The 26,462-nt window shown below is 38.9% G+C and overlaps 1 protein-coding gene across 6 annotated transcripts in view; it reads right to left on the reverse strand.

Moving 5' to 3' along the window:
• lingo2 (leucine rich repeat and Ig domain containing 2) overlaps positions 1-26,462 on the reverse strand; it is a 227,487-nt gene that overhangs the window by 125,418 nt on the left and 75,607 nt on the right. For 4 of the 6 annotated variants that reach the window (XM_079669730.1, XM_079669731.1, XM_079669732.1 and 1 more), the window contains one exon: positions 23,320-23,420. The exons of the other annotated variants lie outside the window; for them this stretch is intronic. The gene's annotated coding sequence lies outside the window, so the exon portion shown is untranslated. The remainder of the gene's footprint in view (positions 1-23,319; positions 23,421-26,462) is intronic. 6 annotated transcript variants of the gene reach the window in all.

Genomic DNA, 26,462 nt, shown 5'->3' on the forward strand with positions numbered 1-26,462 from the left:
CTTTCGCCTCCTAAATCAGTTCTTGCTGAAGGGCAGCAAGTTTGAGCAGGTTCAACCGAGCAAATAAATAATGAATTCACTGAGGGTAATTAAGAAAGCACATCAGACGAGCAGCACACGACCTCACGGCCCTAGACTTAAAAACCTCTTGAAAGCTTTTTTTCTTTCTCAACTACGTCTTTATGAGTTCTGTTATGAATCTAATTGTAGGTCATTGTTAGAGGTTATAAAACCTACAATCCTTAATCAGCCTAATCACTCACCATTGGGGAGACAAACACTAATTTATCACCATTAGTCTTACTTGTTAAATGAACATTGCAATTCGACACTGGGAGGTGAACGCTTGTCATTGCAGTGCAACCATGTCAAGAGAAGACCTAATAGTCTCCCCATGGGTCTCCTTGTATTGATTTAGTTGATGAAGCGCGGTATAAGCAGCATATTAGAGAGCAATGGAAAATAAAGATAATCCCTAAATAACAAAGCCAAAGCATTATGACTAATATAAATGACTAAATCCATTTCATCAATAGTGTGGCAGCTTCTCTTTGCTAATTGATCCCCGAGCATCAGAAACCGTCAATGCTCTAGTATTTACTTCTTTTAATGAAGTAATACAATATACTGTGTACAACTGCAATAGTCGAACAAATGGTTGGGCGGATCATTTTCAAATATTTTACTCGCCTAAAGATGTTACAAATGAGTGGCACTTGATGAATTGTTGCATGAGTGATTGGATAACATTCATTCAAACTTTATTTTATACACCTCAAATACTCAACGTGATGAGTCATGTTATAAAAACACTGTTTAAGACACTAGAGAGTGGGTATATAAGATTAGACCATTTTAAAATGTTTAATCCTCAAAATATAACGCACCACAAAATGCAGAAAGGCACTGAGAATCACAATTTTGCCTGACATCAGTGAAATGCTTTTCATGTGTTGGGTAGATGTATTAACACACTTGATGTGTATATGCCTCAGTGCTTAAAGTCAAACCCCTATTTGTGACTGCTCTAATTGATAGTTCAAGCCAGCTAACTGTTGTCTTACAGCTGATGGAGTGTGGTTACAGTACAGTTGCAGGCCTTTCTTGCCCATAGTAATTAACTAAATGACAATTAGATCTGGCTAACTGCACTGGTTGCCATTAAGCTCCAGAAGGCATCAGATTAAATCAGTCTGTTCACAACTGCTGTACACGTTGCCCCTGATGCTCCAAGGAGCTCTGACTCATCATATGATCACACTGCAGTATGATGTTAAGTGCACGTGTCTGCATGTGAAAGATTAAGTCTAAAGGTCCAGACACACCAATCTGACACCAAAGAACACGTCCCGACGGACCCGACTGTTGTGTCGCCTCACGTCTCCTGCGTCTTGGCCAACAGTCGCACTGGAACACACCGCAAATACTTCAGCCGACGGCCAAGTAGCACGTACGAACTGTGCATGCGTGAGTGGCAATAACTCTCCTTACCAGCAGGCGGCGGTAGTGTGTATTCGTCATTCAAAAGAGGCAACAAGGCGTGATACACCGAGAGAAGAAGATCAGACTGTGTGATGTAAACAAACAATAAATAGCGTGTGCGTTCCATTTTCACTCTACAGCGAGAAGTTCATGGGGCTGTCCGGGCCTTAAGAGGGGTAGAGACTGAGAAAAAAAGAGATAAGGAAATAGAAGTAGAAGAAAAATAGGGCCATGTTCTGTATGCCGTTGCCCTGAAAACATGTCGCAAATAGATATTTCCCTGATGGGCAGCAATGATATACAATGGCTTGAACCTATAGCTACATACCATAAATAGATAGATAAAATACATAGGCAGCTGCATGGGTTAGGTACTTTAGGTCTGTGCAGAGGTCGCCTTCATCCATTTCCCTAAGAGACTTCATATGACAGAGTACATATTTCTCATCTAACAGACACATCACTCATGACAGCAGACTCCATGGCTCTCTTCAGTGCCTGTGCTTTATGGTACATGTCACAAAGTAAAAAAGTCCTTCAGTAGTGTCAGTCGTCGCTTCAGTACTTTGAAGTTGTGCTAAGAATCTGAGATTGGCAGCTCCAAATAGCACTTAAAGGCAAGGATTTTTGAAATGTCAAAGTCAGTGCCCGGAGACAATGCGGGGAATGTCAGTAAACAGTATTCAGAACACTTAAACAACCTCGTCCATGTGACTTTGCTTGTTTATGTGTAGATCTGTGCAAACTATGGCAACACTATTTGTATTAAATAATCTATCAATTGCTACATGGTAAAGAGTGAGACATGCGTGATACTTGTGTCAGAGCTTGTTATATGTTTTGCCACTGTCTATAACCAAAACTAGAAATCCTTTACCCAATACAGACATTAAATTAGAAAAATAAATCCCAGATATTAGTAGTGGACAGATCTATACAAAGAAACCTATAGTTTAGACTGAGATACCTTTTTTTTTATACACAGCTCTCAATAGAAAGGCAACATGAGAGGCAAAGGACATGTGTTTGTCTGTGTTACTGTGAACATGCACACTAATGTACACGATTGCACTCAAATTACATAGGAAAACAACGTTCTACATGTGCATGAAACTATGTGAGAATGGCCTCTAGTGACTGATGTTGTTCACCGTGCAACAGCAAGCAATTTATCTCAACACGTAGTAGATTGTCATGGATGTGCATGCCATGTGCGGGAGAGTTAATAGGGTTCTCTCTCCTCACACCTACTGTCGATAGCATGCATCTCAGGGGGAAGTCATGCAAACATGAATAAAGATTGTAACCGTGAAGGTGAGCTTTTATGAAGCGACGCCTCTTGGGGTCCCTGACAGTGGAAGAGACAGTCAAGACTAAGAAAGGACCAATGACAAATGAAAAAAAAAGAACTAAAACAAGTGCGAAAGTGCTTTTGTCGAGATGAACATAATATTTATATTCCATTGCTGAGAGGATTGGAGGAGTTGGGTGAAAAGCCACAGCTAAGGTGTAAAGGCATTGTTAAATTTTCATGATGATATTTTAGTTTACCTCATTTAATTATTAAAACATAACCCAAATAAAGACTGGCCCTTGTCAAAAGGGGTGCTATTCAACTGCTTTGAGTCTTTAGGAAGTCACAAGATAGAAATAGTGAAGTTGGAAAAACTCCCTTAAACATAGTGTAATATATTCTGAATCCTTCATATCTCAATACTATTTCACTTCTTTGATGTATTCCCTTCTAAATGCCTGGAAAACCAATGTTTATTATAATTAAATACGTTTCTAAAGGCTGATTAAGAAAACAGCATGAAGCGGACTGATGAAAAGGAAACAGGATGTTTGCCACCGACTGGCGCTGGGTAAAAACCAAGCATTTATAGACCAAATGGATGAGTAAGATTTCAAAAACGAAGCCTTCGCACAGTTTAACAGTATGTCATTAAGTCAATGAAACAGAGCAGGATGTCAGGATCCTTATATTTCATCATAACAGCATCAGCGTATTCCTCTCATTGATGGAATGTGGCACTGCCTTTACTTGCATAGGTCTGAGAAAGACATCACATGCACACAGATCTTTCCCACTCCGATACATTTCCTCACTTGTGTATTGACGCCGCATGGCAACAGTGATCAAATCCTCTTTCGGTATGGAGGGGAATGTGTGGGCGATCCTGCTCTAGCGAGTCAGAGCCAGATTAAAGTGTGCAAACATGCTTTTTTTGCTGGAAGCACGTCCCTTGCATGAGGAGAAGCACTGCAATCAGAATGCTTTGTGACGGCGCTCTTCGCGGGAAAAAAGACCATTGGCTTCAGCTTCAACGTTATAACGAGCGGTTGTGTAACCCGAGCTCAGTCATTTGAGCTTATTTGCAGATGCAGTGGTTTAAAGGCAAAGCACTTGCTGGGTTCTGACCCTAACATCCACTACCTCACACTTTGCAATTCAAAGCACCTCCTCAAGGTTTGTTTCCCTTAAAGTGAGTGACACATATCTCAAGAACAACACAGGGTTTAGTGAACATATATGTATGTATTTGTAGCTAAATTAGATTCCTGCAAGTTGTGTTTAGCCTTAACTTTCAACACCATTAATACAGATATCTGGGAGCTATTTCAATCACTGCTGCTCTACCGGGGCTTGGCTCGCATCACCTCAGAAGTCCATCCAAAGAAGCTTTAGAAAGCTCTCAGAGTTGGCATTGATCAGACCTTCTGGTGTGTGACTGAAGCAGCTTATGAACATGAATTACTGTAACACTGCATAACTCTGTTTAAATGGCAATAGAGATATTAGTCAAACAAATCTGAAACTTTATACAAATAAAATTAGGATCCCATACCTATAATTATCATCTAAAGGACAATCCATTAAATCAGAAATACCGGTACTTTAATTATCCCTGGGGTAATTGGGTGTTGTGACATTGTTCCATTTAAGGATCAAATTAAAAGATACATACATATAATATTCATATAGACATAAGTAAGAGTGTGCATACAAATTATACAAAACATATACATAAACATAAAAAATGTGATAATTAAAACAAATGATATAAATATTAACAGTCTGAAAGTCAAATATCTAAATAAATGTTGAAATAGGATACTTTTTTAAATGTTCTATTTAATAGGCTATTAAGGAACCCTTTTCATATACATACTTTATTATTTTCTATTTATTCATGACTTTTCGTTGGAGTTATGATCAATTAGGATAACACATTCATAGAGTAGAACCTGGACACACGAACATGCGTCTTTAAAACAGTGTCTACTGGGACTTTTAATGACGGGGCTCAGACAGGTGTATAAACAAGTCTATCCTACATTAATTATCTGCTTGATTGGAAGTGACAGCAGATGAGCAATTAGATGTCATTAGCACAGATGAAGTTCCCGGACAAAACAACAACCTCGTATGTTTGTTTACATTTAGAATGTATAAGAGTTAGCGCTGAGCTTCAGTCGGCAATGTTCAAAACAACAGACAAGGCAGAAATCTAGGTTTAGTCATGGACTCTGACCTGAGTTTCAACAGTCACATTAAAACAGTTACTAAGTCAGCCTACTATCACCTTAAGAATATATCGAGGATTAAAATACTAATGTCACAGCAGGATTTGGAAAAACTTGTCCATGCTTTTATCTTCAGTAGACTGGACTACTGTAATGGTGTCTTCACAGGTCTCACTAAAACATCTATTAGAAAGCTGCAGCTGATTCAAAACGCCGCTGCTCGAGTCCTCACTGACACTAAGAAAGTGGATCACATCACTCCTGTTCTGAAGTCTTTACACTGGCTTCCTGTGTGTCAAAGAATAGATTTCAAAATACTGCTGCTGTTTATAAAGCACTGAATGGTTTAGGACCAAAATACATTTCTGACCTCCTGCTAAATGATGAACCATCCAGATCTCTCAGGTCTTCAGGGACTGGTCAGCTTTCTGTCCCCAGAGTCAGAACTAAACATGGAGAAGCAGCGCTCAGTTATTATGCTCCAAATATCTGGAACTCTTATTACTTTTAAATCCAGGCTTCATACTTTTCTTTTTGCCGCTGCTTTTAATTGAACTATTCCTATCTTACACTGCACTGGAACTTTCATTCATGTATTTTTTCTTTTAATATCTTTGCTTTTTAATGACTGTTTTTAAATGCCATGTTCTTAATGTCTTTCATTTGTGTAAAGCACTTTGAATTGCCTTACTTCAAAATAACCTTAGTGTTGAAAGGTGCTATATAAATAAACGTGCCTTGCCTTATGAGCCGATTCTCTTTTGTCAATAGTGGAATGTTTTTTCATCCTAAAATTCGCTAGGTTAAAAGTCCAATGAAATACCAGCGATTATAACTGGTTTACTAAGATTTGAATTGAATACTGGCTTGAGTCATTTAGATTATTTCAAATAGCATCATCCAGAGATATGACACAGCAATGAAAGAGGAACAGGGATGATGACGAGTTGAACTGAGAGCTGAGACTCAGCAAGAAGCTGAACATGATGGATGAGGATTCTTAAAAGTCTGCTTTAGTGAGCATGAAGATGGAGCATGAAGATAATAGCTGTTTAGATTAGATAATTACTATGAAAAAAAGAGTATCATCAATCCAAGAAGATGAGAGTGTGCAGCAAATAATATCATTTTCTCTATTCCGTATGGGACATTTTTGCAATGGACGGGATTGAAAAATATATATGAATACAAACGTGTTTTCATTTATGTTAAGCATTAAAAAAAACAAGACAGGTAGTATTTTAATAAACGTAACAACTGTGGCTAACAAACACATATTTAAACTTGATCATTGAAATCGTACTCATCAACTGAATGTATTTTTAATTAGCATATTTCTGAAGCACTCACTTAACAAGCCACTCATAGGGTAATTAACAGATGCAAGAGCAGCCTGTGGTGTATTTTCAACAAGAACTTATGATGTACATTTTAATTACTGACAATTTCCCTCCTATTAGTTGGGTTTCGGTTTGAACAGATTTTGATTCGAATATGTAGGTCTGCCGTGTCCTCCCGAGACGACTGTGGTCTTGGCCCAATTCACAAAGCCCCTCATGTTACCGCACGATGACTTTGTAATCTTCAGCTAAAACATATCCGACCATCCCATTCCATTCTACGTTTCGGTCTATTGTGGCTTTCTACTTTCAACTATGTTTCACTTTTGAAGAGGAAAAAACATATTCATATGGAATGTGCCAGCTTCAAAATGCAGCGACCACTAGGAAAAAAAAGAATATATATTTGTATCTTCCCCACACAAACAAATCCCAAACTTCTCTAGTCATTACCACTGTTTTCCGCCTTTAAAACCTACAATCTTCTCTGTCTCAAATGTCAACAAGGCACCATAACTGACAGTTAATTCATGTTGCAGAGCTTTTTCCATCTATTATATATCAGTTGTTTGTGTATCTTTAAAGTCAGCTGTTAGTTGGACAGGTAAGGAATATGCATTCTTGAAGAATCTACACGTTTCTGTTGACTGACAAATATTTGAAATATATTATTTTTATGGCTTTTCATTCCAGTTCTGCTTGTTCAAAGGTTTTATTTTCTTGGCAGTTGAAATGAACCTCCGGCTGTGCTGAGAACAGCCGGTAAAAATCTACATTCACTACCTGTCTGCAAAACCTTGAGCAGATGATAGCAGACATGCTGGATTAGAGACACAATAAAGCCCAATGAAACTTGAATCAATAGCTTTGAGCTAGTAAGCAGTTGTGAGTTAGTGAGACGCAGCAGACTCCTAGACCAGGAACAACCCTACAACAGTTCCTCTCACTGCTTCACACTGGGTTTGTTTGTTTTGGTCTGAACCTGAGGTCAATTGTCCCCCTCCAACCTCAGTGGTCTGCTTTCAAACTTGTTTGAGTTCTGTTTCGGCTCATGGTATGCTTGCGTAATGTTTTAGTCATCATAATGGAGGTGTTTACCACTGCTTGAAGGAAACTATGACATCTGTAGGAATTAGAGTGTTGCAGAGACTGCTGTGGACTAAAAGCTATAAAAACCTGAGCATACCTCTAGAAAAACCGTCGTGGCAATATCACCTGGCATCAAAAAAATAATTCTCACACATATTCATGAAGCCGTGCATCTCACACACTTTCTTATACACAAGAATGTAGGGATACAGCTAAGGAATGATGATTAATTTCACTGTCAATTTCAAATAAGTTGATAAATAGTATACATAAATGACTAAATGACTAAATTGTTTAAGTTCATATCCTCATTCTTACACATGTTGTCTTACATAACTAGCATTTAGGGTCCTCTAAACTCACTATTGTTTGTGTCTTCGAGACCAAATCTCTCTTAATACAGTATCGTAGAGGTGTGGTAGGATGCACCTAAAAGCTGGTCAACTCAAATCACTATTCCCTGAAAATCTATAGTTTTGTTGAAGAATCAAAAGAAGATATACAAGTCATTTTCAAACAGGACTGAAGTCCAGAAAACCAGATTAAAGAAATTACATTCAGGACGTTTTTTTGCATTCTGTAAGCAAAAGCAATGCTGAGTTTGTGCTGCAGCTCATTATCTCCAATGCAATTTGATGATGACCAACCAATGTGACATCTAATTAACACGAACATAGTAGGTGATGGCATGCATGCCCTTAACCAGCATAGACTTGCCTTTCAATCAAATGTTTGAAGAAATGTTAACATGCAATGAGAGCTTCACAGCACCGCCACTGTGTTTTACCACTCCGGAGCATGTTGAGGCAGGGGGCTTCATCAAAGTGCACCTCCGCAGTAGTTGTGGATCTAAGGGAGAGTCTGTGTACATCACTGGCTAATTCTCCTGTGCCGTATCCGAGCCAGCGACTGTCCAGTCACAAGCTCGGCTCCGCTGTTATTCTGCTTCCCGAGTACTGATCCTCCGTATTCGTATTTGTACTTGGCCCGTTACCTTCCATTGCCTTCTCCCCTCGACTGACTGGAGGGGGGTGAGAGGTGATGGCAGGGATCATTACATCACAGAACACCCGGTGGCCATTGTCCTCAACAACTGCCACACAACATTACCACCACGATCTCTACAAACAAGTGGACAGGTCCTGTGTGCCACAGCGCAGAGGCATGAACGGAGAGAGATAGAAAATAGGAGAGGTCATGATAAAGACGAAGGAGGAAGGAGGGAGAGAGGGGGGGAAAAATAACCGAAGGGCGCTGTTTGCCCCAAGGGTACAAATCACAACTATTCTCATGCGGAAACACTTGACATTTGTATTTCCACGACCCAGATAATGTTTGCTTGGACGCAGAAAGATTGCATAAAGTCAGAGGTCGCAGAAGTATGGTGGATGTCCGACTGGTCATTGCCACCTCAGATCTTTCTATTACTACCAGAGAAGCCTGGCATTTCTGTGTTTCATGTGATAGCAATGAGTCCCCACCCCCCACCCGCGTGGAGGATTTTTATATAGACATGACCTCGCTGTTGGTTCACAAGGAGGACAAGCCCTGTCATGTTTTATTGCTTGCATACAAATATTTAGCTTAGTATTCCTCAACCTTTTGGACTCCACAGGGGGCCGGGACAGCAACGACAACTAAATACAAATCATTGTGGTTCCATCTGTAATTTGACAACTGGATTCATTACATTGCAGGGACATATTCCTGGTGGGGATAGAAAATATATTTTGGGCATAATTAGATCTATGAATACAATCATTGTATTGATTTAGAGTTGAAATATATTAGTTGGAAGTGTCTCAAAAAGCGGTTATTACTGAATTAGTTGGTCAAAAGAAAATTAACTCACTTCTTATAATAATATATTGTTTATCAAAAAAAATTATCATTGTGAATTCAATATGAAATATGAAATGTTTATTTGGCATTGATAGCTAATGGGATATGTCTAACATGTTGTACCCATTCCCCTATAAACTGGTTTAACTTAGACATGCCATAATTATGTTGAAATTAAACATTGAAATCTATAACAAAAGCAAATTAAACAATTCAAACAATATTCATCAACAATGAAATATACTGGCTTTTTAATGGAAATATTGTGTTGATTTAAGCTGCACATGTTTTGCTGTCATTGTCTGCAACAGAGCTATGAGTTAATATGAGCCTCTCAGGGGAGCTCCATATTAAATAAGCAGCTGGATATGTTTGGGAATGCAAAGATACTCTCCGTGGTTTTGTCCCGACAAGAGCAGTAGCAAACATTTCTCGCCAAACAACAAACAGCAGAGAACACATATGTCTTTGCTCTCTGTAAACATTCAGACAAATACACAGGCGGACGAACATAGAGTTGAGCAAACTGGGTATGACAACAAACAAGTTGGCCAAATAATGTCAAATAGGGAGCAACATAAATAAATGGCAGGGGATAAACAATGGTGAACCAGACAAGCCAGGAAATGGAGTTCAATGTTTTATTCTGCACAGCCACTAATGCAAATAATGTGTCTCGTACAAATTCCAGACATATAAATGCAGGGAAATAAATAAATAAATGGAGGAATACATTGAGAAAAGGGCAAGGCACAGAAAAACTTAAAATGAAGGAAGAACTGAGAATAAATCCGAGCACAAATATCTGGAGTCAGGATGGATTAGTGTAAACATGATCTTTTTTCGCTGCAATAAAACGAACCTAATCTCATTGTTGTGTCCTGTAACAGAAGTGGTGCTTTGTTTCCTCATAATGGGGTGTATCTGTGTAATACGATGAACATGAGCAGTGAATAATATGTTATTACAATGTATTCCTATCTTATTATTGTTGTTTAATTGTTTGTTTTGTTGATATCTTGTGGATCTGGCATTCAAGATACCGCGCACAAGCACAAGATGAGTAGGATTGTAGTTTTTATCTCATTAAATGATGGTATTTACGATAAATAACTCAAGATATAAAAAGGTAGTTGATGGGTGTCATAATAGCCCATTGTCATAATAGCCCATTGCAGTGCTTGGCATCCTGGAAGGGGGTGGGCCGACTACAAATTGAGTTGGCTGCACTAGAGCTGTCCCCTCTTAGTCAATTGTTGACTAAGCTGTCCTTTTTCTATCATAGTTTATGAAGATTTATTTCCAACATATCTGTTAAACACAAGTTTTGCAGATCTGTCGAATACATCTACTAATAGCCTGCAAAATATTGGTGAACTTAGAATTTCTTTAGTTGACATTCCTACGCCACACTGAGCGTGTTCCTTTTTTCTTATGAGGTGCTGAATAGATATTATTATTATACAATCTTTATTGTAATTCTAAAGCTTTAGGAATAGCCAGCTCAGTTGATGAAGAGGCATGTGGTGCAGTGGATTGTGCCTTGGTGTTCGGATCAGGAGGTCACAGGTTCAAACCCCACTGCAGTCAGCATGTCGTTGTGTCCCTGAGACATTTCACCCCATATTGCTCCTGTGGGGATTGTCCACAGTATTGAGTATTTAAATCGCTTTGGATAAAAGCGTCTAACAAGTAATGTAAAAAGAGACCAAACCTCACCACAATGAGTCACAATCGATGGCGCTTGCAAACATCCACCGTGCTTGTGAAAAACCCTGCTGTGGGATGGTTTAGACTGCAGAGCCTACATGTCTTTGTATAGGGGAAAACAGTGTTCTGTATATCCAGTAGTATTACATAAGCCAGGCCATGAGCTCACCTAAGACTGCTTCAAAGTCAGAGATGCCCTGAAAACATTTTTACATTGAAGAACACTTCCCACTCCTCCTCCCTGCACCCCCTGGCAGTGTTTGACGTGGTATCACACCTTCTATCTGTCTCAGCAGCGCCCCGGCACCGATGGGTGTCCACACGTTATCATCACTAAATGGAAGGAGAAGCGAAACATGCTGTCACTATTTCCAGGATCCTCACATGTTATATCACATGACTTTGGGCGGCAAACATTTGGACATATTACAGAAGTAACCGTTTCATAATGTAACTTTAAGATGCTATCCAATGGATAATCTAAAACCAGGAACAGTAAGATTTTATAATAATATATGAATAATATATAAGCAATATGTACTCCATGATCCTAACATATGACCCACATGACCTTGGCCAGACAATATTTCAACATCTTTTAATTATTTCTGAATGAATGCTACTCCATAAATGTTACGCACCATTAATGCTATCAGAGAATAAGATACAAACAATAACAGGAACATATTACATAAGGATATTATTGGCACATACTGTACAGAGGATCCTGGTGTATTATCACATGACCTTGGCTAACACATATTTAAATTCAAAGATAATTATTGTTATTCCATATAACCTACGGTAGCTTGCAGATGCTATCCATAGAAAATAGCTAAACCAGGAACTAGTATTGACATTGAAGTGATGTATTATCCTGTTCCCACTCTCTTTTATTCCAGTAATTGTTGAAACTAGACCAGGCCTGTATTTATAGAAACAGCAAAAAGAAAATCAATAAATCAAATACACCAATCGCTTCCATTTATAAGGTCTCTATCTAGTCCCACGGAACAGTTTGTCACCACTACCTTGTGTTGCAAATGCCTCTATAGTACCTATCAATAAACCATCCGTAGTCACATACTGTGCCGTGTTATTAACGCCCATCTTCATGGTAATCTCTCAAAGACATCATTGATGTGGGTCGTCCGTATTTCTTTACAGTCTGGCCTGCGGGATACATCCAACAGCGCATGAGAGAAAGCTCTCCCACCTCACTCTAAATCTCTTTCTTGTGCCCAAGATAAGAGTAGAATTGAGTTATTGAGCAGACAGTTTAAGATATAAGCTCTCGCTAAAGGGCCGCTCAAAGGAGTCACAGTAAGAAGAGATTGAATGAGGGCCTGTCCCATTTTCAATATTTGTCTACTGCTATGATCTGATTAACCCCAGAAAAAAGGCCCCAAAAGGTTACAGGAGCACGTTTCTATGCTACCACCAACAGTGACTGAAATAGCATAAAAGTGAAGGTTATTTAAAGAGTTTATTTTCAATATACAATGAATCCAAAGCTTTATTTTGTATTTGTATTTGCCTGGCACCTGGTGCACTCCCGTTAATTGAAGCAGGGGGCATATAAATAATCTGAACACCTGGAATACGGTGTTAAACTACCTTAATGGTAATTGCTAGCTCTGCTTCTGAGGCGGGTCGTGTTTGGTTAAATGCCAATTAACAGTGCTTATAAAGAAGGGTTGGAAATCAGCGCAATGCTACGGGCTATTATGGAAACGACATCAGGATCATTCAAAGAGGTCAAACTATCTGCGCCTACACTGCAGCTGGAAAAGGTGAATAAAGCAGTAGGATAAATGATTGAATCAGAAGGGGAGAAATCTCACTAATCATGAAAAAATCATGTTTTAATTGTACATAATAATCCTTAAATATTATTGTTTTGATCATGTTTTCTTTAGTGCTGCACCTATTTTGTATTAACTATATCAATCAGACTGTTTCTTTTTTCGATATGACTCGCTTGGTTGATCAAATAGTGAAAAATGTCCATCCCTTTCCCAGAGCTCCAGATAATATTTTCAAGCTGCTAGTTTTGTCAAACCAACAGCCCAGAGATATATCTTCTGCCACGTCTTTCTGCACTGGATGTCCTGTTGACCTTGTACCCTTCCAATGAACAGTGACAGTCTTGTCAGTGTCCATCTCAACCAAAGTCAAAGAGACAAATATCTTTTTTGTTCATAATGGTTCACTGCATTCTGATTTGAAACAGTATATAACAGTAAAGTATAGCAATCAGATACTGAGATAACTGCATTTTGTAAATGTATGGACCAGAACTATATTTTAAGAGTCCTTGCTAAATGCAAACTGGCGAATTTAGATATCATTATTGTAAATTAGCATAAATAGTCGTACTGTAGTGTCACAGCGTTTGTTTGAATTGTACATCTACATAGAGTCCTGTATGAATATGAAACTGCCTGGCAACTCTGGTCACTGATTTGAACCCAAACATCGACTTAATCCTCAATTTAGAAATCATTACAGAACATATCAAGTAATAGATTTACGTAAGTACTGTATGAGAGTAGAGGTGAATGTTTTTACATCCAAGAAGAAGCCAATGACAGGTGTATTTGTTTCTCCAGTCATTCTCAGGAGAAGGTAAGAAGAGCCCACATGCTCTGACGTCACAGAACAATGGCAGGTTAAGAGCATCTGAAATTCACAGCTAAATCGAGCAGCGCAAAGAGATAGAATAAACTGTGTGCACCAATCAGGTTAACACAACAAAAATAGCTAACAACCCTGGCAGGAGTTAAAACAGCCGTCTGTAATGACGATAAGGAGGAAAGAACGGGGTGATGCCTTGAAGAGTTTCAGTCAAAGCACATCGTTAAACAACATGTTTAGCATCTATAAACAGAAATGTGCCGTGCAGAATTGAAATCACAATTTATTTTTGATTAGAAGTTCTTTATTCAGAGAGCAGTAACTCACTAAATGTTTTTGTTAATGTGTATGCTTTCTTAAGAAACAGGTGCACAGCATTGAATATACAGCTTAAATGTTATAGCGCCACTCTAAAGCATTAAAATATAAGAGTCATTAAGCAATTTGCAGTTTGAGTTACCGAAGCATTTTAAGGGAGAGGCTCTGGTTCTTGGTGAGTAACCATATTGTTTCAGAATTATTAGGAAGATTCTCGTTGGGGTGTGTGTGTGCATATGTATGTGTATATCTATGTGTATGTGTATATGTGTCTGTAGCCACTTGGACACATATAATTTACAATTGTGTTTATGGCTATTGTAAAAAAGGATTGCTTTAATTATAAAAAAAGCAATTCCATTCCTGAGAGCTTTAATTCCTTATTGACGGAAAGTGATACACATTGCAAAGGGATGGGAGAAGGGAAAGAAGGGAAATTATCTGCATGATTAGGACTTCTAACGACCAGCTCAACATTATGTGTCTCGTTGCTGAAAAAAAAGGCTATTTTCTGAAAGACAAAAGCATTTGAACGTAGAAAATATATTATTTGCTGAGAACTTTTCACAATGAATAAAAGGGTACATTTAAAATGTTTTTATTTTGAATTGTTCTCAAAGTACTCATACACTTGTCCATAACATCAAAAGAAAAGGAAAATACAAAATACTTCTGCCTTGTTTTACAGAATATTGTATTTTTAGAAGCAGAAGAAGGGGAGATTCAAGCTACATTCTCATTAAAAAGGTAAGTATTTAAAATGCTTCTATGTTTAAAACTTCATAACCTAGCCAACCCTACCCAATTGAAGTGTGTTTCTAGGTTTTGGAAAACCTGGACGGACACATTTTACCTCCTGAACTTTTGCCCCACAGCACTCTGCTGAGTAGATGTTCATGTATCACAAAGAAAGACTCCTTGCACACTACCTAGCATGACTCGGTAAAGCAACATTAAGGGTATTTGAAAAAGGACAATCATGTTGATTTTCAGATGAGCAAAGCAAAAGCATTATCAATAATTTTCAACTTCATTAATTTCCTCTGACTGAGAATTCTGTTATGCTCCAATAACTATATTACGAAATGAAACAATTGTCATTTGATATTCCTTTGTTTAGGAAAAAGTGTAAAGAAAAAATAAAATAGGACAAACACCAAAATAATACAGTAACCTGCCCCACAAAGCCTAACGCAGCTCCATTAGACTTAACATAAGTGACCCTGAATAACCAGAGCTTGTTATGTGCTCTTGAAACTTCATGAATGTTCCAATCAAGGTATAATTGTATTCACACTTGAAGCCTGTAATTTGTAATGAATAGTAGACAGCTCAGGATGAAGCAGTTCGGGATAACATGATCAAATGTGCCGTCACACTGGAGCTATACACATATTTTATAACCATGATGTTGCCATGATGCTTGTCAGAGCTGCAGTAATGACATATTAAAGCATTCGTTTACAATGAACCATCAGTATTGCTCCTTCATTTATTATTCATTTGCAAGTGAACTTCATCTTTTGAAAAAGTATGACTTCTTTGTTGGAAACCTTGTTTATAGCCAGGGCATGAAAAGGCTATGTTGACATTACAGTGTCAGCTTGTTGCTGAGGGCAAAGTCACCTTTATATAAAAGAGTTAAGTATTTTTGTGTGGTGGGTGTCACATTTGACTTTAATCAGAAGTAACAATCTAATTTCTAAACCTGAATGTTAAATGGATTAAAACCTTGAGAGACAAACTACTGAGGAAGCTGGCCAAGGTGCTAGAGGGGCACAGACAAGAAAGCAAGGAATGTTCAGGGGGAAGAGAAATATAGATCATGCCGATAGGAATACCAATGCTCTTCTCCTCTGACCACGAGCTGAACATGAGAGTCGACTGTGGCAGGATCCAGTCCCCTAGGGAGATCCCCACCATGTCTCTCTGTACTGACAAAGAGGTGTGGTCCACTACGGACGAAACTATATTCCTCAAAGAACTTGAGGTACCATGAAAGGATAGGATTGAGGCTGTCTTCAAACTAAATAATAATAATAATAATAATAATAGATTTATTTTGTTAGCGCTTTTACAGGTGCTCAAAGACGCTTTACAGATATAGTGAAAAGAAAAAGAAAGGAACAACAAATAAATATATAGTTAAAGTTAAAGTCAAATAATACAAAAACAATCACACATTAAAAACCAGATTGAAGAGGTGAGTTTTTGTGAGTTTTTTGAAGGTGGTGAGGTCAAATATACAAATAACACCAATTTACTCAGAGTGAGAGTGCATGAAGGCTGGTTGGAGGAAAACCATCTACGAAATTGAAGAATAGGCTAGCAACACACACAAAGGGAGCTAATTGAGCAGCATTTTTCATGTTAATTAAACAAGCTTCAGAATACTCAGAATTATATTTTATCTAAAACTGGCAGTTTCTAATCATCAGAAAAGCAAACATGTGAAGTGAAGAGAAGTACAAAAAAAAAGAAGAGTATTCAGGTTTTTTTCCCCCTGAGTAAATTATGAGAGTAACACCTACGTCACTTATGGGTGAAAATTACGGCCCCGCCCACTTTTTGGGGAAAACAACGCTGTCATTTGAATGGCGGTCATTACATTACATTATTACATTACATGTTGCTTGTTAGATGCTTTTATCCAAAGCGACATACATACTAAATACTGTGGACCATCCCCACAGGAGCAATTTGGGGTGAAGTGTCTTGCCCAGGGACACAACGACATGCTGACTGCAGCGGGGTTTGAACCTGTGACCCCCTGATCCCAACACCTATCCACTGCGCCACACACGCCAGGTCAATACAAATTCTGAAGTTTTTGCCAATCCGATCAGAATTTTTTGAAAACCGTGGATTTTTGGATCTTCAAAGAACCCGATTACGATGGCCAGTCAGGCTAACAATTATATTCAATCATTTAAAATCGACAATCGGTCTCGATATATGGTTAAATTAAAATCAGTAGGCGAGGCTGTAATTTCGCCAGCTGTTACTCTCATGAGCGAGGTGGAAAATAATACTTGTATCATGCCAAAAAGCTGCTGTGTCGTTTATTGCACCTCAAACATGAAAACAAATCCAGATTTACGTTTTTCTGTACTTCCTCTAAGAACAAGGGACAGTAACAGAAGAGCTCTGTGGCTTCAGGCTTGATCGCCATTCAAATGACAGCGTTGTTTCCCCCAAAAGGGGGCGGGCCGTAAAGTGACGTAGATGTTACTCTCATCTATTCATGTAATTGTTTGCCTGACTGGCCATTGCAATCGGGCTCTTTGAAGAACCAAAAATCCACGGTTTTCTTACATTTCTAATCGGATTGGCAAAAACGTCAGAATTTGTATTGACCGCCATTCAAATGACAGCGTTGTATTCCCCAAAAAGTGGGCGGAGCCATACTTTTGCCCGAAAGTGAAGCATTTGTTACCCTCATGTAAGTCCCTCCCTTTCCGGGGGAGCTCCATGGGACTTTATTTCGGAAATAATAAATAAAGTCAATGGGGAGAGAAAGATTATCTTTCAATCCCGTTTGAATTGTGCCACGAATTACACATATGATGTTTGTCAATTTAAAAGATAATTTTGCAAGTCAATTTTTTTTTAATGTGTCGTAAAACTGTGAAGCAACACATTTTTTTGTATGAAACGCTCAATGAGCTACATCTCTGGTCTCACACACGTCACCAACACCAAGATGGCCGTCACGTTAGCACATTTCACCTCTTTCTTTCAGAATGAGGCGAAAAGTATTAAAAGAGGTGAACATCACTCCAAGTCTGGGCATGTTGAGAGCTGTACATACACACAAGGGGAGTTAGTCGGTTCTGTAAGAGTCAGCATGCGGGACCGGCTTTACAAGGTTTCGGTGAGTAACACGAGTGTAATGTATAACGTTAATGTTCGCGACTCTGGGATTTGTAGTTTTTCTAGTTGAGTATTTTTCATAGTCTTATATTTCAACACTTTTAAGACAAACTGTGACTTTTTTGAGATGGAAATTATTTTTTAAGATTGACAAACATCATATGTGTAATTTGTGGCACAATTAAAACGGCATCGAAAGATAATCTTTAATACATCATTTTTCAGAAATAAGGTCCCATGGGGCGGAAGTAGAAGGGCGTGACTTCGCCTCTCACTGTAGATAAACTCTGTGTGACGCTGCTGCGATCTCTAGGGAGCTGTCCAAGGGCCTGAGGAGAAGAGAGCACGGCGAGGAGCACATGTCCGCAGTGCCGGCTGCTGCTCTCTGCTTTTCTTTGGCTCTGCAACATTAGTCAGAACATACATCTCCACAGACATCACCGCATTCAGACAGACCTCATCCTCCTTTGTTTGTCTGCCACATCCCACTCGCTACACCAGTCAAACTGTGCTTTGACAAGGATGTACGCAGAATGCTTTACAGAATCCTAAAATCCCCCAGTCGATTGTAATTGCATGCTACCAATGCTCAGTGCTTCTGCTGACTGAATTGTCTCTGATATTTCCATCATTCCGGAGAACAGACATTTTGTCAAAACAATTCATGAGATTCTGTTAAATGTCACAGAAAAATGTGTTTCATTGCAATGACATAATCATTATAATGCCAAGCTGTGTGCTAAGGTGGAGCTGAGCGTGAAAGCTGTGGGGAGAGTACGCTGTTAACCGAAGCAGTTCTTCAGCTGCACACATTCATGAATCCTACCATCAGGAAAAATCACATTCACTCAGCTTCAGCTTGCAAATACGAAGCTTTAAATCAGCTTGATACTGTAAGATCTTAGAGCTCTGACGCTACAGAGGGGCGCTTAGTCCCACTGACTGTAAATATTGTACAAGTATTTCTATAGTGCATGTGTTGCAGTAGTGCTGTGTTTCAAAATCAACCCTGACACACAGTATACAATCTCACAACAGTCCCTTCCTCCTTGTATTCTCAAATTTATTTTCTGTTATAGATTTAAACAAGCAATGTCGTGATAAGAAATAATGCCTTCCGTTTCCCCTTTTGTTTTTGACAAAGAGTTGATTGTTACTGGTGTGTATGAGACTTTTGATTTTTTTTTTAAACGTTCAAAATCCAATATAATAAATAATATCTGGCAAATAAGCAATATAGATGTTGCGCTAACCCATTCTTCGTTAAGTCTGTCCATTATCTGTGCCATTTCTATCATGTTTGTTAAACATACAGTAGATCCCGTTTTGACTGCCATCATTCTTGGTTTCTGTCTTTGCATTTCTGTGTCAAATAAATGTGCGGGTTATTATTTCCATCTCAGTGTTTATGCCAAAGGCAGCAATAAAAAATGAAAATCTCACGAGGGATTTGCCACAAAAAAGATTTAAAAATAGATCTAAATATATTGATGTAGCTCAGCTGTAAGGAATATGTGAGAGGTATAAAATAATACAGGTTTTTTTTTATTAACATGTATAAATGCGGTATATTCAACTCAAACAGATGTAAAAAACAAATTGGTAGAGTGTATCTATCTCTGTGTCTAGTGTGTGTGACACAGATTGCTGTTATGACCGTAGGGAGGTCCGTTTTATTTCGGGGGTGTGCTGGTCTGGCAGTGGTAGCCAAAGTGGACCACTGGTTCCTATTATCCACAGTGATACGAGCAGCAGCCTTTTGCGACCTCGCTGTAAACATTTTTACAGCCCTAGCTTAATTGAAATGTCACATCCACTGTAGCAATATACAGTCGACTTCCCTGCGAATTAAAAAGGAATTAGGCTGGCAGATGTGGCCTTAATGGCTTAATCATGCCTTTACGTTTGCTCCAGTAAAATGCGACCACAGATGAATATTGTTTCAACTCTCACATCCATGAGTAAGGCCTAGAAAACCATTTGAAATGTAGATTTGGAGACAGCTGCTCAGGGCATATTATAACTGGTCCATGAAGCATTATCATCTGACAACAAGTCAGAAAATATCCTATGCAGGAAGCAGGCAGGTAAACATACAATTACATTCAGTGAAATGACCAGGCTCACCAGTTAAGTACTCTGTTGGACTCCCTTCACAGCTGCAGCTGAACTGCATGCTCTCAATGCTTAACGTCAACATTTAGTTGATCTCTTTGGTCTATCTCCAACTGCTCATTCCTTGCAAACATGCAATAACATTAAATACACTACTTACATATCTTCCATATAGTACTTTGTTTTCAGTGTTTTGTATTAGTATACATGTGTTATGTATTGCTTAGACATTGATTTTCCTGTAGGGTCAAATGTGTACGTCCTAATCATCTTTGGCAAATACAAAAACATGATGTATAATACTAAGTATTACTTGTATGATAGATCCATAATGAAGAGTTATTTTTAAATGTTTAGTGAAATAAGAGCAGTTTCTCTGAAAGAGCTTATGAGGTTGAGACTTAAGTCATGAAACCATTATAATACTATTTTGTGTGTACTGCTTGAGTAAAAAAGCAAGACATGGACTCAGTATTTTAAGTTTAAGCTACAGACAGATGCTTGGCAGGGGTAAGAATTTCGATCTGGGTTGCGCCGTGGGAAACGGTTCAATTTCTTCAGGCGATGTGTGTACATGATTACCTTTCTTAGTCTCTCAGAGGGCCATACCGGCCTCTCCTGTCTGTACGCAGTGTGGTAGTACAGCAGCATCATCATATCAACTGCACATCCATGTGGCAAATCTCTCGATCCACTACATCCCAAAGGTGCTCTATAGGATTTAGATCTGGTGACTGTGGAGGCCATTTGGTGAAGTGAACTCATGCCATGTTCAAGAAACCAGTTGGAGATCATTTGAGCTTTGGGACATGGCGCGTTACCCTGCTAGAAGTAGCCATCATAAAGGTATGGACATAGTAAGCAACAATACTCAGGTAGTGTTTGGCCTTTAAAGGATGCTCAATGATATATGTTCGTCATTCCTACCTTATAGCTGAATAAAAACCTCCATGTGGATGAATCATCATTAAATTAACTGACACATATTGAAAAGGAGAAAGTTCCATTAGCACGCACCATTTGTAAATGTCTCTAATAAAAGCAGGCTCAACTGAGCTGCTTTTTGAAGGCATACAAATAACAAACAATTATCCCTTACTTGAAAAATGTGTCCATAGTCTCTTGATTTATAGTATTTCAACCCACCGTCATACTCATGTCTATTATGAGCAAGTGAAAAAGGTTGGAGGGGACAAGCTTGCTTCTAAATGGAGGACGATGTTTCAGCAAGATCTTTTTTGATTAAAGACAACTAACGCCTCTCAGTCTTCCCTCATTACCTAAACCCTGCATGAGATTTCCATGTAGCCCTCTAGATTGGTATACCTAGAGTATGTTTATCTTTCCTCTCCACCACCACACTACAGCCTTTCCCCCTGAAAGTGTAATACTGAGAATGAATGTGGAGAGACTAAATTAAGGGACCCAATTTGAAGCGGCACCACTTCACTGATAAGCTGTACCAGTGATCTGTGAGAGCACTCAGGGTCTGCTACATTATGACAATACAGAAGAATAAAGCAGATGAAAGAGAATAGCCTGGCAAGAGCAGAAATCAGATGGGCAGAGGGAAGGGGAAACACAATCTAAAGTCTAATTGTGTTATGCCTCACGGCAGCAAGGGAGTTCAGAGAGATACATTTTCTTTGCACACGTCGTTCAGCACAGTCCCTTCCCCGACGTGATCACATTCATTTCCAACCGGGCGCGGTGTTTCTTTTCGCATTTTCACTGGGCGCGTCGATTGAAAAAAAAGTGACATGAAAAGCAAATGGGGAAAAACGTAAGCAGACCTATTAGGGTGGACCAGAAACATGCAGCACTGGCATTTGAGGCCGGGCATTTAAGCATGTTGGTTAGATGTGTCTGACACTCTACAGTCACTCTGTGTCATCCCTGCCCTTTGGGAAGAAATGTCACTTTGATGCCTCTAAGCATTGGGAGGCGATGAGGTGATTCAGTTAAACAAACTATTTTTATTTTCCTTTGTCCTTGTTTTTCTTGAAAATATATAAATGAGGTGAGATGGCCGGCTCATGGTGTAATATCTTGTGTCCCATATTTCTGTTTTGAGCAGTTTATGAAGAAGTAGATATTTTCTGCAAACAACTATCTCGTTTGAAAAAAACACTTAAACATTATAGTAGATTTCTCAGACTATTATAAGGGAGGTAAATTCCTTCATCTTCTTTGATGTAAGTAAACATATCTTGTATTATTTTATAATGGCCACAATTGTATTATTATTATCGTTTCTTTATTCCTTCCACTTGCTGCAGTGCCTTTTCCAAAAATACTGCGTAGTCTGACCCAGAAGAGTAATCTGACATGTATCATCCATTACCCTGCTCACCATACTAATCACATAGTTACAAATATAGCATTTACCACATGTGTTGTGAGAAATTCCAGGCGGTGCAATATTAAAAAAATCGAATTTGAATGATAGCTGAGAATAATAAACATGTTAATTTTCTGTGATGTATTATAAATTAGTGGGTAATTGGGCTTTCACTGTCATGGGACCTAAGCACTGGAACAGATGGTTCAATGACATCAGGCTTGCTAGCTGATAATCCATTTTTAAATACATTTTACTTTTCTCTCCAGGCTTGCAAACTCCAGGGGGGGGGGGGGAAGAGGTGACGGTACTGAAAAGAGGGCCAAACTCACACTGTATCTTGACAACTGGCCAGACAAAGGAAAATCAATTGAAGAGGAGTGACACACGTTATTGTTTATTCCCTGCACACATAATCAGATGGATTTGTGTTGGCATTATACGAAATATTCACAATACTTCTTGTTGCTTGTAGTTTGTAACAGCTATGTACTAAAACCCACACAGACACCCACACTGGAGAGCCTCTCATAGTAGAGATGCTCATCTAGCTGCAACACAGGTGGCACCCACACAGGCTCTCTCATGTCCTGCTAGCTACTGCCAAAGCTCCAAGAGACTCTCTGTATTCCCAGCAGAGTCAAAATGACTCTAATGGCTGGTTAGCTTCTAGCACATGTCATTGATTTAATTTAAAATCTGAAAACTATGGCTCAGCGGTTTAACAGAAAAACAGTACTTATCGTTCTTTGCCTTGCATTTAACATTCCATTTAATTCACATTGTCCTATTAAAGTCCTGGCAACCCACCTAACAGATATGTTTAGATTGAGTTTTACATAGTTATATACAGTTATGCAGTTATAAGTACTCAGGATGCTGGGATTTCTGTAGAATGCCATTGTTTGTGTGGCCCTTTTGCCCATATTTAATTAAATATTGTACTATTCATAACTGACCTTTTCATCCAAACCAGACTTTAAGAACTGAAATAAAAAGGGTACAGCAGTAACACAATTATAAGAAACATTTATACTGACATACCTGCTACCCAATGTCAGATGTCCATACACTGTCAGAGAAGCAAGGGAGTCCTTTAGAAAAGCTCCAGTGGGACTTTATTCACAGCTCACTTATTCCGGGGTCTGCGAGAAAAACAAAGAAACACAAATCAGAGCAGACATGGAGAGTGAGCTCAGGAGTCAGCCACTACAAATGCCCAGCGATCCACGATAAACATCCTGGAAGAAATGTCACTCCAAGGAAGAACATTAGCGAAGCCGCACCGGGCTAGCAGGCAGGAAAAGACCTGTATGACACAGGCACAGAATCTTTCTCCTTGCTTGGTCAACTTGATCATTGTTCTGCCTAAACAGCTGCCTGAGAATGGCTCATTACACCAGCATTTGGGTCGGGGGAAGACAAGCGAGTAACATATGCAGGGCTCATGCCATTCAGAGGAGGGGTGCAAACTTGGACAGTGGCTGACTGACTCATCCTTAAAATGGCAACTGTCAATAGGTTAAAGGCAATACGTTAGATCAACTGACACTTACCTACAGACGGGCATTAATGGCGGTCATGGCATTTTAAATGTGCCCGTGCTTGCTATGGTTCTCTGATGAAAGTATTGTTCATGGAGTAAAAGACCGAAGCACATAAACTGGTAACTGAATGCAAAATATCTACAGAATACGTGAAGCAAGGATTTACTGGTTCTTGTTAACACGTATATCTAACCAATGAGCTGCACTCTTGATCTGTGAAAGTATTTAGGCTCGTCTCTCAAGCTGCCAAAACTACATAGACACTATAATGTGAAAAAACAATTCAAAGCAATACATTTGAAGTGATAATGTGCTATTGCTGTGCATGTTTGCGTCTAATATCTGCGCTGGAAAGGAAACATAATCTACCTTGAAGGAAGCAAATGTTTAGGGATGAAACCCAATCCATGGCAGTTGATGGTAAAAGCGGTACCACTTTACAATAAGACTACCCTTATAAAGGATTCATAAAGGGTTTATAATTAGGTTATGAATTAGGTTGTAAACACTTGATTCATCATTAAGAACCATTTATAAACCAGTTCTAACACTTTTAATACATCAACACAGGCTCACTATTTGGCAAGATGACTAAGCCTTAAATTGGCTACTTAGCGAGAATCAACTCAGTGAGCAACAAATACCAAGGATGCTGGCTGATGAAGAAGACAAAGTAAGCTAGGTAACCAATTTAAGGCTTAGCAGTCCAGATAAATGTGGGCTCACTATTTGGCAAGCAACCGGTCACAGTTGCCCTGTTTATCTCATGTCTTATAAAAGCTTATTAATGATTTATAAAGTGTTCACAACCTAATTAATACATGAATTACAAACTATTCGTAAACCCTTTATAAGGGTAGTCTTATTGTAAAGTGGTACCGTAAAAGCATACTGAATACTAAGATGCTGAAGACAAGGATAGCAGTATGACTGTGATGGGTAGGTAGAATTTCAACGCATATGATGGCTGAATGTTCTTTCTTAGAGTGTAATGAGAGCCGTCGGCTAAAATATTTTGTTGGTCTGTTGTTGCCAACGTGGCCGGCCAGAACCGACTGCGTGCTGGCACCATTCATGTTCAAAATGATGTGTCCACTGGGTTGTGAAAGCTAACCGATTAATACATTACATTGACTGGAAGAGTTCTGGACTGCGTGGCAACTCAAAACACATGATGAAGCAAAAACTAGTATTTGATAATGCAGTGTAGTGCTGAGTGGGACAAAAGCTTTGATGTCACTGAACCTTTCAAATAATAAGTGCCCCATCAGCTCAAACCAGGGATTAGTTCTGTTAAAGATTGTACTAGAACAATTTAGAAATAATATTTTGCTGATTCACCATGTCTGTCTGTCCGTGTGATTTTTTTATCTCTCGTTATGTAAGTATTGTTTTCCTGTTGATGTGTTTTTGTCAACACTAAACAATATGTGACCTTCCTTCACATACAACTCTTGACACTTTACCTCAGCCACAACGCAAACTCTATACGCATTACATTAATGCACCCAATGTTCAAATATTGTTCAAATGTTGCTTACTGCGCATATTTCATATTCTATAATTCACTACATTCTATTTCGCTGTAAATTACTGCTTTATTTTATAGTTATCTATCTATATTTGTTTACAGTCTTCTTAATATAGTTCCCATCTGTGCATTTTTTTTTTATTTGTAGTTTTATATGTTATGCCTGCACCATGACAGCAAGTCAAATTCCTCGTACGTGTGAACCTACCTGGCAATAAACCTGTTTCTGATTCTGATTCTGAACTCAAGATGTCCATTTCTTCATAAAAAATAACAGAGTGAAGTCCATGAGATGAAAACATAACAGATCAAGCCACTCCCATCCAAACTTAAACTGGATATATATGAAGTTATGAAACTTTTGGAATATGTATGCCTCAGAAACCTCAGTGCCAGCAGAAATGTATTCACTATATCAAGGTTCAGCAGTACCAGCTTGCACAGTGATTCCCCTCGCTAAGCCACATTTGAGCCACTTAAATAAGCCATATCTACTGCAGCTCCGAATTTAGTATACTTTCACATGTGATATGTTTTCCTTCAACTCAAATTGTTTGATGCACACCCCTGGACGTGCGAGCAGTGGCTGCTGACACCTAAGAAATGCTCACCTCTTCCCCCGACTTACCACGCTGCTATTTTCATCCCACCCACCGATCAGCCTAATCCACTGTTGGAGGATTTGTGCGCTGCGGTACAGAGCAATTGTGCTGCGGCAAAATGAGCGAGGCTTAATTGGAGCAAAGACTTAATGAGGATCCCTTGAGGATTATCATCTGTGGCTTAGAAATGGCCCAGGTAGCGGAAGACACGGTCAAAAGGATCAGCTAACAGCTTTCTAAATTGGAGTGACAGTGCTGAGCTGCACTGTGCCAACAAATCTTTACTTTTTTTCAGGGGGTCCTTAAAGAGAGGTGAACTAAAGCGGAAATCTCCGAGGAAAACATGTCTGCAGGTCCAAACAGCCTTCAGCTGCAGCAGGATGAAAGTGATGGAGCACTTAGTTCTGTCTCTAGATGTGTTCCTATGTTCTGCTGTGTTTACGCTTGAATTGATTGTAAATCAATACTTTTTTTTTTAAACTACATTAACTATTTAATATTTTGTTG

Source organism: Notothenia rossii (genome assembly GCF_949606895.1).
Source record: "Notothenia rossii genome assembly, chromosome: 3".
Classification (NCBI taxonomy): domain Eukaryota; kingdom Metazoa; phylum Chordata; class Actinopteri; order Perciformes; family Nototheniidae; genus Notothenia; species Notothenia rossii.